Source organism: Podarcis melisellensis, assembly GCF_964234715.1.
Source record: "Podarcis melisellensis genome assembly, chromosome: 4".
Taxonomy (NCBI): Eukaryota; Metazoa; Chordata; class Lepidosauria; order Squamata; family Lacertidae; genus Podarcis; species Podarcis melisellensis.
Window position 1 is genome coordinate 73,218,777 of NC_138531.1, and position 14,162 is coordinate 73,232,938.

The 14,162-nt window shown below is 38.4% G+C and overlaps 1 protein-coding gene across 23 annotated transcripts in view; it reads right to left on the reverse strand.

The window, feature by feature from the left end:
* The window catches only part of ZBTB20 (zinc finger and BTB domain containing 20), a 463,068-nt gene that overhangs the window by 264,728 nt on the left and 184,178 nt on the right, over positions 1-14,162 (reverse strand). Inside the window, exon 1 of one of the 23 annotated variants that reach the window (XM_081908438.1) lies at positions 3,043-3,379. The exons of the other annotated variants lie outside the window; for them this stretch is intronic. The gene's annotated coding sequence lies outside the window, so the exon portion shown is untranslated. Of the gene's footprint in view, positions 1-3,042; positions 3,380-14,162 lie in introns of those variants that run through there. 23 annotated transcript variants of the gene reach the window in all.

A 14,162-nucleotide genomic window follows, 5' to 3' on the forward strand; every position in this document is an offset into this window, starting at 1 on the left:
TTGTGGAGTTCACATCTTGGTAATGTTTGCCTTTTTGCCTACCAACTTTAGAGATTATCACAAAACCTGCAGGCTAGTCAACACTGTAACACGTTAATGCATTTTTAAAAAAGAGCAATATCCTCAAAAATAAATACAAATGTTAGTGACAGTCATTCATTCACTCACTTACTCACTAGAGCTGCATAATATTACTGGAACTTAAAAAAAAAAAAGATCAGCACAATGTGTGTCAATGTGCTTAGTTTTTAGTAACAGTTGATATGGAAAATTTTGAAGATGAAAATAAAATGATGGACCTCAAGAGATCGGGATAAGGACATGGATAGACATGCCATATTGAGCTTGTCCTTAGATTGCCTCTTCAGATCACAGTGTTTTGAAAACATTCTGGAGCTAGTTTAGAGAGGTTCTGATTGCACAGTGATAAAACAGAGATCAGTTCAAGGGCTTTACTGATGGGTTCATTCTAACTACAGACGGCACCATTAGCAACACCATTCCATACACAATTCAAATGGATGACACATGACCACATAAAATGCAACAAATGTTTAAATATAAGCAGTACAGACAGAGCTGGATTTAGGTTTGATTAGGCCCTAAGCTACTGAAGGTACTGGGGCCCTTTATATGTCCAGCTGTCCTTTGTCAACAACAAATTGTCGCTGTTTTTTGTGTTGAATATACGCCATGCAACCAGTCCATGCAGAATGTAGGCACCCTATATATAGAAATGAGCAAACCAGTGTATTTTAGGGAGCAGGCTATCAGGCGGGGCCCATTACTTACATCATAGGAGTCTACACAACACAAAACACTGTTGCTGTATGTAGGTTTTTATTTTATTTGTTTTTTATCTTATATTTTGGAATTGTACATACAGGTTTTTTTCCCTTTAGATGAGTGTGAATTTTGAATAATAGCTGCATTCTGGTTCACACATGGTTTTGGAAAATGAGCATTTCCACCACACCACCCCCAGCCACATTCCTAATTGAGGACTTGGCATGGAGGCAATTTAATCCAATATTCCCTGCTGTAGGCCAGATCCAGACAGGAGTTCTTGCACCTGTAATTTGAATTGGGGGGAAGCTCCCACTGCTGGTAAGCAGCAGGGGAGTATTATCCTCAAGGTGTGCTTTGGGGCTTTCCACAGGCATCTGGTTTTCCCCTGCGACACTGGACTAGACAGTCCTTTGGTTTGACTCTGCAATGCTCTTCTTAAGTTCTTTAACTCTGGGGAATCTCAGCCAGTCAGATAATCCAGCTGTTTGACTGTATAGAAATGTTTCTTATGTTCCTAATGCTCACACTGCATGTATTTGTATGTGTGCATCTGTGAAAAGGAAGTTCAGTCACAATTAGGGATGGGGAGAAATTGGTTTGGTTTGTATTTCAATGCTAACTTTAAAATGTGCACTTTCCAAACCAATGCACAAAGTAAACTTCAGATCTCTTTCTAAATCTACTTCTCTGAACTTTGCAATGCAGTTCCTCAACCAAAGAATGCATAACACACACACCAATTAGATTGATGAAATGAAGAAAACTTGGGTAGACACCAAACCTTTTGTGAAGGACTGAGAGCTCAGTTAACAAAAACAAATTATTGTGCTGAGAAGCACTCATAAGTCCCCCTTTCCCTAATTCCAAATGCCCCTTTTTCTAAGCTCCTATTTTGCACTTGTCTCCCTGACCACCTGAAAGTTTTAGGGAGGAAAGCAAAACAGATTCTGCAAGCTTGAAGTCTGTCCACCCCTCATATAAACTGCAGATAGGAAGTTCTTCATGAAATCTAACTACTTAAATTTATGAAGCTCTCCATTCCCCATTATTCTTTCCATAGCTAGGAAGTCCAACATGTCTCTCAGGATTACTGTATTTAATGCACACCTCAAATGTACACCTTTTTTGCCAAATTAAGTTGTGAAAATTAGGGGACACATTAGATTTAATGGTGCCAGCAAATCCTTTTTTGGTGTCAAGGTTTAGAAAATTGAGGTGTACATTAGATTTGATTGTGCATTAGATTCACGTAAATATGGTACTTAAAAAACAACTGTTGTTGCTATTAATATGAATGCCACAGATCCTTTTAGAGAAAAGAATTTAGAAAAAATTAAATAACGAAAAAGGCTTCCAAGCATTTACACCAAAAGTCACAGTATTTTCCTGAGAGTCAGAAAAAGCTGTCAGCTCAGCCTTTCTTTCTTAGCTCTTGGATGAATGAAGCCAAACATATCAACTGAAACAGAAAGAGATTGTGGGAGCTGTGACTAAGATGCACTGGTTAAGATGCTATTTATCTCAGTTAAAGACCTAACCTTTATTAATTTCTGTTGAGTCACTGATATTTTACGTAAAGGACTCACATTTTAAGATACTTAGGCTGCAGTTGTATTCACATTTACCTGTGAGTTAGCCCCATTCAACTCAGCTGTAGTTACTTCTGAGTAGACATGCATAGGATTAGCTAGCAATATAACACAGATACTCGGTTAATATTTCATTATAGTTCTAAATAGGCATGTCAAAGCACAAAAAGTACCAATTCTAGAGTCAGGGATTGAGCCTAAAACTTATTTAACTAAAAATGAATGAACTCTGATAATTGTTTCATTTTGGGTTTTATCCCAAACTTCCTCCAAAATAAGTCTAGTTTAGCAAAGACCAAAACTATAAAATACATTAAAAAAACCTTAAAAAAAAAAGAACCAAAGAGCCTCATAACTGACATTTTACAGTTGGCAGAAACAAAGTTGTTCTGTCTCACCAACAGCATCGCCAGCAGTCAAAAATCAACTAAATCACAGAGCTAATAGAATAGACTTGCTTAAAAAAAGCCCTAGCTAATTACAGAAATGCACATGTAAATCCACATCACTTTAATAGATTATTAACTATAGTTCTATGAAGTCCCATAAACATAATCTTTCCCCTGGTATTATTACTTAAAGCAACCAAGTGCAGCATTATCTTTTACTTATTGGAAGTGAGTTTCCTCAGAGACTTGTGTCAGCCTTAAAATTCGTTACTCACCTGTTTTCCTGGTGTTCGCTATTGCCTCCAGTTCAGTAGAACAGCAACAAGTTAGGCTGCAGTCACATACACAGTGCTATCAGTGCTGAGGGAGAGCCAAAACGGCTAACATGTTTCCACAGCCACTTGCCTTAAGGGCTTCTGACCCCTTAACACAAAAGGAAGTGAAGGGCCTGCAACACCATCAGACATGGTTATCTCAGGAAAGTGCCTCGTTCCTGAGGATTATAAATTCAGGACTGGAGATGAGGGTGAGTAGCCACTCTCTGGGGAATGGTTAAAGACAGCATCCAGGTCACAAGGTTAATGAATTAAAGTTGTTGCTGTTGTTTTAAATAAAAAAATAAATGTTGGGATTAATGTGATTTTAATCAAGCAGAATTCCCACCCAGCAAAAAAGGAAAAGAAGAAGAAAAAAAATAAAATGACAAACTGAAACGTTAATATATGTACATCCTGTTTGTAGCTTGGATTTCACAAGCTATATCTTCGTGTTCTTGAAGCCTGGAAATGAAAATGAGGAAAATGTTTCATGCATTCCTATGTACTTTGAACTCCCAGCACACAAGTGCCCAGCACAGAGTACAGTCCGTTCTAGTAATTCTTAATAAAGAGCTTAGCTCAGATCCTTTGCTTATATAAACTGGCATCACTCCATTGACTTCAGCTGAAGTTGTGCTGATTGACACCAGCTGAGGATTTGTGTTTAGATCATATGTGGCAATTTAAATAAAGAACTAAAAATACACTTATAGTGCTTGCTAGCATTAACTATAAGATGATCTGTCAAATGACACGTAAAATCAATAACGCATGTGCTGAGTTTAATAACATGTATATCATTATTTTTCTTTACTTTGCAACCAAATTGTTAAGGATGTGTGTGCTAATGGCGTCTTTTCACTTCTTCCAAGATTATTAATTAATTATTCTTAGTCCAAAGCAATTTTACAAAAAATCAAATGCCATCCTATTTGGCACAGGAATGGAATAATCAAAGCAGCATAAAATTCTAGCTATGAAGCTCCAATGTATATCACCAATGCCAAGCATACTGAATCCTATGATTAGACTTTCTGTGGAAAATAAACAAGAGGCAGGAATAAAGGATCCATGACATCTTGGCTATGCCGGTGAAGCATTAAAGATCCAGCTTGTAAAAGATCCCCAGGCACCATCAACTCACAGGCATGAAACGAGTTTCTATCAGTCTGTGCCTCATTCTGCTCAAAAGCTCAATAGAAAACTCAAATAACTTGCTATAAATCCAGATACTTTTGTAGCTCATCTTAAACTCCATTTTAAATCTCCCAATTGGTAAAAGCAAAAATTATTTTCCTTGTTCCCCATCACAGCTGAAGCAGACCTAAGACCAAACTAGATGTGATGGGGGGATGGATGTGGAGTTACCTCCCAATCCCCTATCACAACTGAATGGAAGGGGGAGGGGGGGGCTCTCAATTTGATCAGACCAGCAAAATGAGGGAGACAGGTAAGTAAGTAAGTAAGCATTTTCCAGTGTGGACCATTTCCCCAGTCTAAATCACCATATAAATTATGGATATGCTCATGGAAATCATGGAAACAAATGGAAAATTCAACAGAACAGGCCAGATCTGTGCCAAAACGAGTGCAGAGAACAAATGAGAACGTTCTTGTTCATATAATCCACTGAGGGGGGGGGGGAGCATCTTTGGTGGCAGCAACTTCTAGCTGAAACCATTTCATTTCCCCCAGAATGCACCAAAAGTTGCACTCTGGTGGAGAATTTGGCGGGATATACACAAAGTTTCCTACACAATCATTCCCAAGCAACACAACATGTCCAGTGAATTCTAGGGAAAATGAAATGTTTATGTTCACCTTTAAACCTTCATTTAGTTTACCTATGGTTTGAAGCAGGTATGGGAAACTTATGGCCCAACTTTGGCAGGTGGTTGGGGCAACCCAGCTGTCTATCATGATGACATCAGGCAACTGATAGGTGCCATGTCCTGTCACCTGTCAAAAGACCCTTGCACAGCACTTTCAAAGCACCCAACAGTCAGCTGGCAATTGGATACTTTAGTGCCAGCTCTATGCATAGTGAAGCTGTTTACTTCAGGATCGGCTGTGTGGTTGAGTTCCTCAGTCATGTAGCCAATCAAGCTGGGTTGAACTCGCTGCCCATCAGTTTAACCCTGCTTTCTGCAAGCAGGGTTCCCCAGGGATCTACCCACATCTCTACCTGCCCACACCTGATGTCACATATGACGTCAGGTGTAAGGCAAGCAGCCATAATTCAGAGAAAATGGTCTCGCAGGCTAAATGTGGTCCACAGGCCAGAAGTTCCTCACACCTGGTTTAAAGTGATATGCAAAAGAAGTCACAAGGAGACACTCCATATGTGACACATGTCATATCTGATCCCTTGAGACTATTTTTGTTCTCCTTAAACAAATCAGAGTTTTGTGTGTAATATAGGGAATATAATGCTTCAAAACCACACTACATAGAATAGCGAAAACATGACATTCACACTTTGCTAAATTTGTCCTATGACAAAAAACACACACAACATACTGTTTTTTCTACCAATAAACTAAGCTTAAACTTTGGAAAAACGGTAATACCATTTTCTCAGCAAATTAGAGTAGCCCCAGAAAGTAAAATAACATTTAAAACCAAGACCCACTGTTACTGTTTTGCTAGATATACTGTATCTAGATCTTATTACACTTTGAACACTGTATCTGACAGCTAAAACCAAATAAGTCAGCTTGTTGCTTTGGGACCAAACATTAGATTGTTGCTAGTGACTCAGAAAATTCCTGAATTTAAACTGAAAGGGTGCGGGGTAGACTAGGATATGACATCATCATAGCTATCTTTTAATCTTTCTTTTCCACAATACCAGATAGTATTGGTACAGTATCTAAGAAGTTCTTTGGCCAAACTAGAGAGAGACTTCCATAAAATATGTTTTTCTTTTAAAGTGTTTATCATTTTTTCAAGTGACATAAAACTATAGACATTCTTATTGTATCAGTTATAAAGGTTTGATAGTCACAACTTTTAAAAAGAAATCACACTGACAACAGAAATAACATTTAAGTTTGAATACTTCCCTAAAATTGTCAGGTCTCTTAATCTATTTCTTCTATGAAAGATGAGAATTCACTCACTTTAAGATTATCACAGTCCTCAGAACAGCAAGCAGAGATAAGCAGTAGATACAACAGGGTTCTTATCATGTTAAGATGTGTTTACTCTTCTTATTCTAAAATCTCATCTAATGGCAGAGATATTTTGGAGAAAGTGCTGCCATTTTGTTATGCCTGCATAACAATAAGCATAGTGTAATGCTGACCTATGCTGAGGCAAAATCTGGCAGACAGTAATCATGATCAGAATATTAAATGAATAAGCCAGGATAGTTTATTTATTTAACAAGATTTATAGATTACTTAATAATAATTTTTAAAACTATTTAAGTAGTTTAAAGCTACACATAGCTCCTGTGCTCCTGCTTTTTTCTTCTCTTCATGCAAAAAGGTAAACAGGGAAACAGCAGAGTTAACCATAGCTTTCCTGTTAACTATGGTTGACCGCTTCCAAAAAGCCAGAATTCAGTTCCAGATCTGGCTTGGTTAAAAGTTTAAGCTTAACTATCTGGCTTAACCGTTGTTAATACAGTTTATTATATATGTATGAATATATACATGTATAATATAGTTTATTATATACAGTATGTATGAATATATATACAAGAAAGAAGATTCCACCTAAACATTAGGAAGAACCTCCTGACAGTAAGAGCTGTTCGACAGTGGAATTTGCTGCCAAGGAGTGTGGTGGAGTCTCCTTCTTTGGAGGTCTTTAAGCAGAGGCTTGACAACCATATGTCAGGAGTGCTCTGATGGTGTTTCCTGCTTGGCAGGGGGTTGGACTCGATGGCCCTTGTGGTCTCTTCCAACTCTATGATTCTATGATTCTATGTATGATTATTATTAAATATTTATTTATACCCAGCTTCCCCCCCCGACAGGGATGTATGTATGCATGCATGCATGCATGTAATGTGTCTATCTACCATGTTTCATCACGAAGTGACCTCAAAGCAGTTTACATAAAAATAAATATATCATATAATTTAAAATACAGTTAGTTATGACTCACATGTTATGGGAAACTATGGTCAACTGCAACTTTTTGGTGTGTGTGCCCCCCCCCTTCATGAAGGGAGGAGCAAAGAGAGAGAGAGAGAGAGCGCAAAGGGGGTCTGTGAAGGTGTACAAAGCTCAAAGATAGATAGCTAGGCAGGCTACCTCCCCACATTGGCAAGCCCCATCAGCCCCTCACTTTCTTCTACAGCACATGCAGAAACCATCTTCTTGACCGTTAGACCAACTATTGGTCTCCTCCACTCAATCCGCAAGAGCCTGTATTCGCATGCTGGGGAAGTCAATAACTCACGGATATTAATTAATGTACTGTAACATATGGTCACTTAAGTTAGAAGTAACAGACAGAAATACGTGAAGCAAAAAAAAAAGACACTACTTCTTATTCAATTAGCCTTTACACTATTTCAATCTTACAGAACAGGAACATTCCTGGTAAACCACCCATAACAAGGTATTTTTTACTTAATGCACAGAAAATTAACTCAAGATAGTTTGGGTTGGGGGATGACTAAGGAAAAACACCAACATATTTTAGCAGTTTAAAAGAGTTTCTAGCTAGCAAAGATCCTAAAAACAGTTCAGAGCCACACTGACATTCTGTATTCCAAAGGAGTCCCCTTCCGGCCATGGGAGGCTTTTGATATAATGGAGGAATTTACACAACTTTTCATTTACACAACTTTGTTATGCCTGAAACGCCAAAGCCTTTGGTGCAAACATACACAGTAAACCAAACTTGCTGAAGCTAAGCAGGACCTGGGCAGTGGCTAGAAAGGTAATACTGTTTGGGAACCCCACATAATCCCATCTTGAATACTGTCATGTAAGAAAGGCAGATTATAAATAAATAAGCAAATGTGAGGTATTAACTGTTGTGTAGTCACCACTTGCCTAGTGGCAATCATGCCTACTTCACATATTACAGTTGACCTTTAGATCCTGCTTAGAACTGTTCCTGATAGCAAAGCTGCCATATTTGGGGATCTATTACTATGTGCTGGACTGGTCACATGTGTCAGTCTACATATTCATCGTGACGACTGGAAGCTTCCCTCCCAACTGGGACAGGACATGTAGGGAAAAGTTTAGAAACATTTATTTTCTTTACACTATTTATATACCAGCCAATTTACAAAGACTCTCTGGGTGGTGTACAAGTAGAAATTAAAACCACAAGATGTAAAACTAAAAGATAGACATGAAATCTAAAACAAAGTAAAATCAGCAGCAGAAAAGAATCTACACAAAAGACTTTAAAGAGCAGTAAAACACTTCAAGACTTTAGCAGCCTTTACTTGGGAACTATAGTATATAAAGGAACCTGCAGAATATTCACAGACATGTCAAATGGGGGTTCAGATTTGCCTAAGAGCTGATCCGCAATGGCAACTTTTGTCCCCTCGGCCATTGCTCCTAACAAATCCATTTGCCACCATCTTACGTTGCAGTTTTACACGCCACATTCTCAATGTGGCTTGAACAATAGAACAGAAGCCTACAGTCACATTTTGTGGTGAATAAGCATAAAGCTGCTACAAGCTGAGGGACTTCCATAAGAAACGTAAGGTGCTAAAATGCATCAATGTCATGTGATTAAACTGAATGAATTGCATTAATCCCCATTTAAATCATCAACCTTGGGCCAGCGACTATCTCTCAGTTTAACCTCTCACAGAATTTTTGTATACCACCCTGAGCTCCTAGGAGGAAGGGTAGGATAAAAAATATATAATAAATATTACACAATATGACAATTTGAATTTATTAAATCAAAAATTAGGAACAGAATTGATTATAAGTGTGACCATTTCAGAAGCCGTTAGTAGCTTTTACTTACATTTTGTTCCCTCTGGGGGGAAATGCTGCAGCATTTGAGGTAAATGGAATTTCACATAAAATTGAGTTCCATGGTTATCCTGAGGCAGCAGGTCATCTTGCCAGATCTAGAGGAATAGCTCAGCAGACCTCTGCATAATGTTTGCACACAGGAAACAACAACATAAAGTCCTCACATGTTTACAGCTAAAATATGAAACATGAAAAGAATATATTCCCCCAGCCTGCCAATGGTAGAACCCCTCATAATGCCTGGGCAATTCTTGAGAAACAATTCTATTTGTTATAAAATTGCCATTTGTTAGTATTTATTCTTGTTTCAGTTTAGTAGCTATACTAAACTTATGTTTGGGGTTCCAGGAAGCCTGAAGTCGTGACTAATTTCTGCCTGTTACCCAGTCTACTCCTGTTGTTGTTGTTGTTGTTGTTGTTGTTGTTGTTGTTGTTGTTGTGTTTTCAGAGTGTTAAGAACTTAATTTGTTCTGGAGGTCCGTTCTTAACCTGAAACTGTTCTTAACCTGAGACACCACTTTAGCTAATGGGGCCTCCTGCTGCCGCCCCGCCGCATGATTTCTGTTCTCATCGTGAAGCAAAGTTCTTAACCCGAGGTAATATTTCTGGGTTAGCGGAGTCTGTAACCTGAAGGGTCGGTAAACCGAGGTACCACTGTATTCTGTGTTTCATCGTCTTCACTATGGCTGAAGAAGAAATCCTTTGTATGTTTATTCTGCCCTGTTTAGGATCACAGTCTCAATTGTAAAGGAGACTGACATATATTTATTCTATATGCTCAGAATGCAACATATAAAAGGAGAATACATTTCCAAAGATACTGCAGTTATTAAATTATTAAAAGCTATTGCTTGTACTTATTGTGGAAAGCATAACAAGAATATGACAGTGCTGCTCGCTCTCCTAACATAGCCCATTTTTATTTTAGCTTCCTGCTTTATCCACATCCTGACCAAACTTCCAAAATTCTCTCTTCACCACCAAAGATAGGAAAAGAAACCACTCCTATCTCTTCTTAACGTTTGTCTCAATCCACATGGATAAGCCATTAAAAAATTAATAATCCACCAGCATTCCACTGATAAAAGACCTAGATTATATTGATTACCATCACAGACAGAAAGGCAGTCTTTTTGGGCATCATGAGTTTGGGTCTTAGTGTCGGAAATTCACATCTTTCCAGTCAATAATGAACTATAATGCCACCCTAGAAGTACTCCCAGACTTTGCCTGTTTTTTCCAGCTGGAGTGTCCGAATGGCTGATTCATACTTCCATTATATCACAATTATGCTTTTGTTTGGTATCCTTGTGTCTCTTGCAAGTCATTTGCAGATGGTCCAAAAGCCACAGAACAAACTGTACTTCATATTAGTTCCAGCCATCACCATTTTATGGAGTATGTCCCACTTACCACAAGGCACAGTAAGTTTCCCACAAACTTTTAATTTTTAAGGTTATGTGCTTGCTACTTATTTATTTTGAACACTGCAAAAATATGTCTCTCTTTCTTGCCCTGTATAAGTCTGAATAACACACGTGTTAATGGATTTTAAATTTACTAAAAATGCGCAGGGGGGAAATATTTACTATCTATAGCTCAATAGAAATTGCTTAACAGCAATCAGAAAGTTCTCTAAAGAGAGATAGAGACAGAATATATTTATATACACAGGCCTAGGTAGCTAAACCTTCAGTGTTATAGTGTTTCCACATAACAGTGATGTCTTCAGTGAATTAATGCAGTCAATTATCATCAACCCGATACAGCGCAGACACATCAGAAACAAACAGGGCCAGCCCAAGACATTTTACTGCCTTAGCAGAAAGACAAGATGGCATCTCTTCCAAATTCCACAAACAGAATCTTACTTCAAACTTAGCAACAGGACAGCATTCTCCACCACAGCAGGCTAGCTTACAGGATGCAGGGCAAGCTATGCATGACACACACATCTCTGTCCTCCAATACCTCATCACCACCACCTGATGCTTGAGGCAGCTGCCTCACTCTGTCTAATAATAGAGCCAATTCTGGAAACAAACCTTTAAGAACAGCATAAACGATAAAAGTGTAACAGAATGACAGTTTCAAAAGGGTGCCATAGAAGCAGTTATTTCAACTAATTTCCTACACTCAGCCAGAGCTCTATGTTGGGAGAAGATGCAGAAGGAAGCTTGGAAAGATGCTCCCAAGCTGGATTTGCACATGGATTGAAATTGTTACTTGTCTACTTTACTGGGCCTCCTTCAGAGTATTCCAAGTTGATCAGCTTTCTAGAGCATTGGCTGTCATGGGTACAGCCGTTTAAGATCTAGAGGCATTACAATGCTTTTAGGGAACTGAAGATGCCAATCAGGTCAAACCATCCATTTTGGCAACTCACAGGCCAGGTAGCTACATCTGAGATGAATGCTATAGAGCAACATGCTCTCCAATATGATCTCTTTTCAGCCACCATATGCTCATTTATGTTTGACAATGCATTTCATTAAAAAAAGCTTTGGTTTTTATTTAACCCAAACCAGTTTCCCATGTCTGTTTGTCAGGGATAGGTGTGACGTTAACATGAGAGTGTCGGAGGTGAAATATTTAAACAGGTTTCCCAATCAGAACCCAGGGGGGTGGAGTCAGAGGCGAAGGGGGAGAGTCCGTTGGGAGTTGGGTGGTTGGTTGGAGTGGGAGTGAATTGGGATAGAGTCTGTGGGTAGGTTGAGTTAGTGTAGCAAAATAAGCTGAGTCAGGAATAGTTAGGGGCTAGGAAGACAAGTAAATATCTGAAAGGTGGGTGAGAGCAGGTAGCGGAAGTTATAGGTCTGGATAGACACCCCATGATTGTAATTGACCGATACCGTTTATGAAACCACACACTTGTTAAACTGCAATAAATAAACAGAAGTTTATGTTCCAATTTAACCCTGACTGGACTCAGTATTGTACCAGGTAGGGCCTGGGTGGTAGCAGCGAGAAATAAAGTGGTGGCACAGGGATCAATAGACGGTGAAACGTCTGAGGCCCCTGTGTGATCGCCACAATAGGGGCAATGATAATCTAGAAATATAGGGATTTCAGACAGAAGTGCTGAAAACCTTGACATCCCAAGTAGGAAGATAGTAATTTTAATAAGCTTTCTTGAACCTTCTGACCTATTATCTTGATGGGTGTCTGGAGGCAAGGATGGTTCAAAAAAATGCACTCATAGTTTCACTAAGCTGGCTGTTGAATAAATTCAAGTGTCCTTCAGTTCTTTCTGATGGTCAACATTTTATTTTATAAAACAACAAATGAAGTGGGTGAACAGATGGTCTCAGCTTCAGAAGTACGTAAAACCTCTAGTAAATGATGATAGGTGAGACTTGTTTGCATTCACACATAACAAGATGTGGGCCTGGGAGCAAGTACATTTTAGATTTTGTATTTTTGATAGATGATGATAGCTAGATGACAGGTACAAGCAGCAAGAAAAGTCATGGACCTGTAAGAAATGCATGTGCATGTACATATGTGGCTTTAAAAAAAGATATTCTGTGTTAATGCTTAACATTAAGGATAAAATCCAGAGCTTAATGTGAATCCTAATAATCTTTCAACATTTACACCAAAGTACGTTCCAATTCCCTTAGTAACAGAAGGCATAATATTATAGTAAACAATTCTCTGCGCTCAAACTGTAGAAAAAATTACTCATTTATTCACTCACAAAAGTCTTTGTACCTGTACAAAGCCTGTGACTCAGTCTTCTGAACGCACTTTTTGTAACAATTCATTTTCCTCCCACCCCACCCCACCCTGCTCAGCCCCTGTTTTCGGTTGTCAGGAATCAGAAGAATTCAAGAGGAGCTATTCATATTTGCTTGAGCTATGAGCTTCTAAGAAAACTGTTTTGCTGAATTTGACCACCACCACCCCAAATCCATCTACTCTAGCATTCCATGTCCCCAGCCTCTGAAACAGGAGGTTCTTATTTAAGAGATCAGGGCCAATGACCACCAACAGAGCTATCTATTGTATATTTGCCTAATGCACTTCAAAAATTATTTAATCTAGTAGTTAGAAATTATGTACATTAATTTGGGAAAATGGGGATAGGACAACTTCCATTTGTTTCTTCTCGTACTTTCCATTTATTTACTCATACAACCCAGAATTCTAGGAGCTTGCAAGCAAATGATCTCTAAGCAATCTCTCCAAACCTTTCAGAACATCATCTCTATCATGTTCCTCCTTTGTATTTTTCCAAACTGAAAATTCCAAAATCTTAAGCATTCCTTCACAGGAAGATATTTCACATCCCTGATCATTTTAATTGCCATATACTGTATCTTATCTCTTGTTCAAGAGGCTAGATTTATAGAGTTATACAGTAGTTTAAAAACTGCCAATTCAATATCGATAGCCAATGAGTTAAGGCTATCTCATGTTGGCTCAAGCTGCACAAAATTGGGCAACTGGGAGCTAAGGCTGATGATGCCTTTACAGACATGTCTTGAAATCAGTTTTGGTTGTTTGATGTCACAAACTGTGCTTCCTTGCAAGTTACCCTCCATGCACCCACACTTTTCCTTCAACTTTCAGCATTGTTTATTTATTTTGGGCATTTGTACCTGGCTCTTCAGCTAAAATGGCTTGGAATGGCTTAATCAGTTGTCATCCCTGCGCCCACAGCCTTATAATTTAAAAGGCATGGCACAAAAGAAAATAGGGACAGGAAGGAAAGAGGGAGGGGAAGGAAACTTGGGTACCAATTCTTAAAGAGTAGTTATTATTATGAGTTTAAAATAAGATTTTATTTTTATAAAATATATATTTTGTGTTTTATTTGTCCTGGTTTTCATTTTCCAGTGCCATGTTTGTACTAGTTTATGCTGCTTTATATTAAATAAAGATTGGGTTTAAATTTCATTTGGCTGCTTAATACCCTTTTTTTAAAAAAAAAGGGGGGGTTCTCATTTCAAGATCTAAACTAAAATGGGTTCCTGTTATGATATCTCACATTTTCATTATTATACCCTAGCACAGGAGAATTTTGCTACTATTCATGAACTGATATCACTAAACATACTAGCAGGTCCTGTTTGGGTCCCATTTGCATTCAGGTGAGAGTAT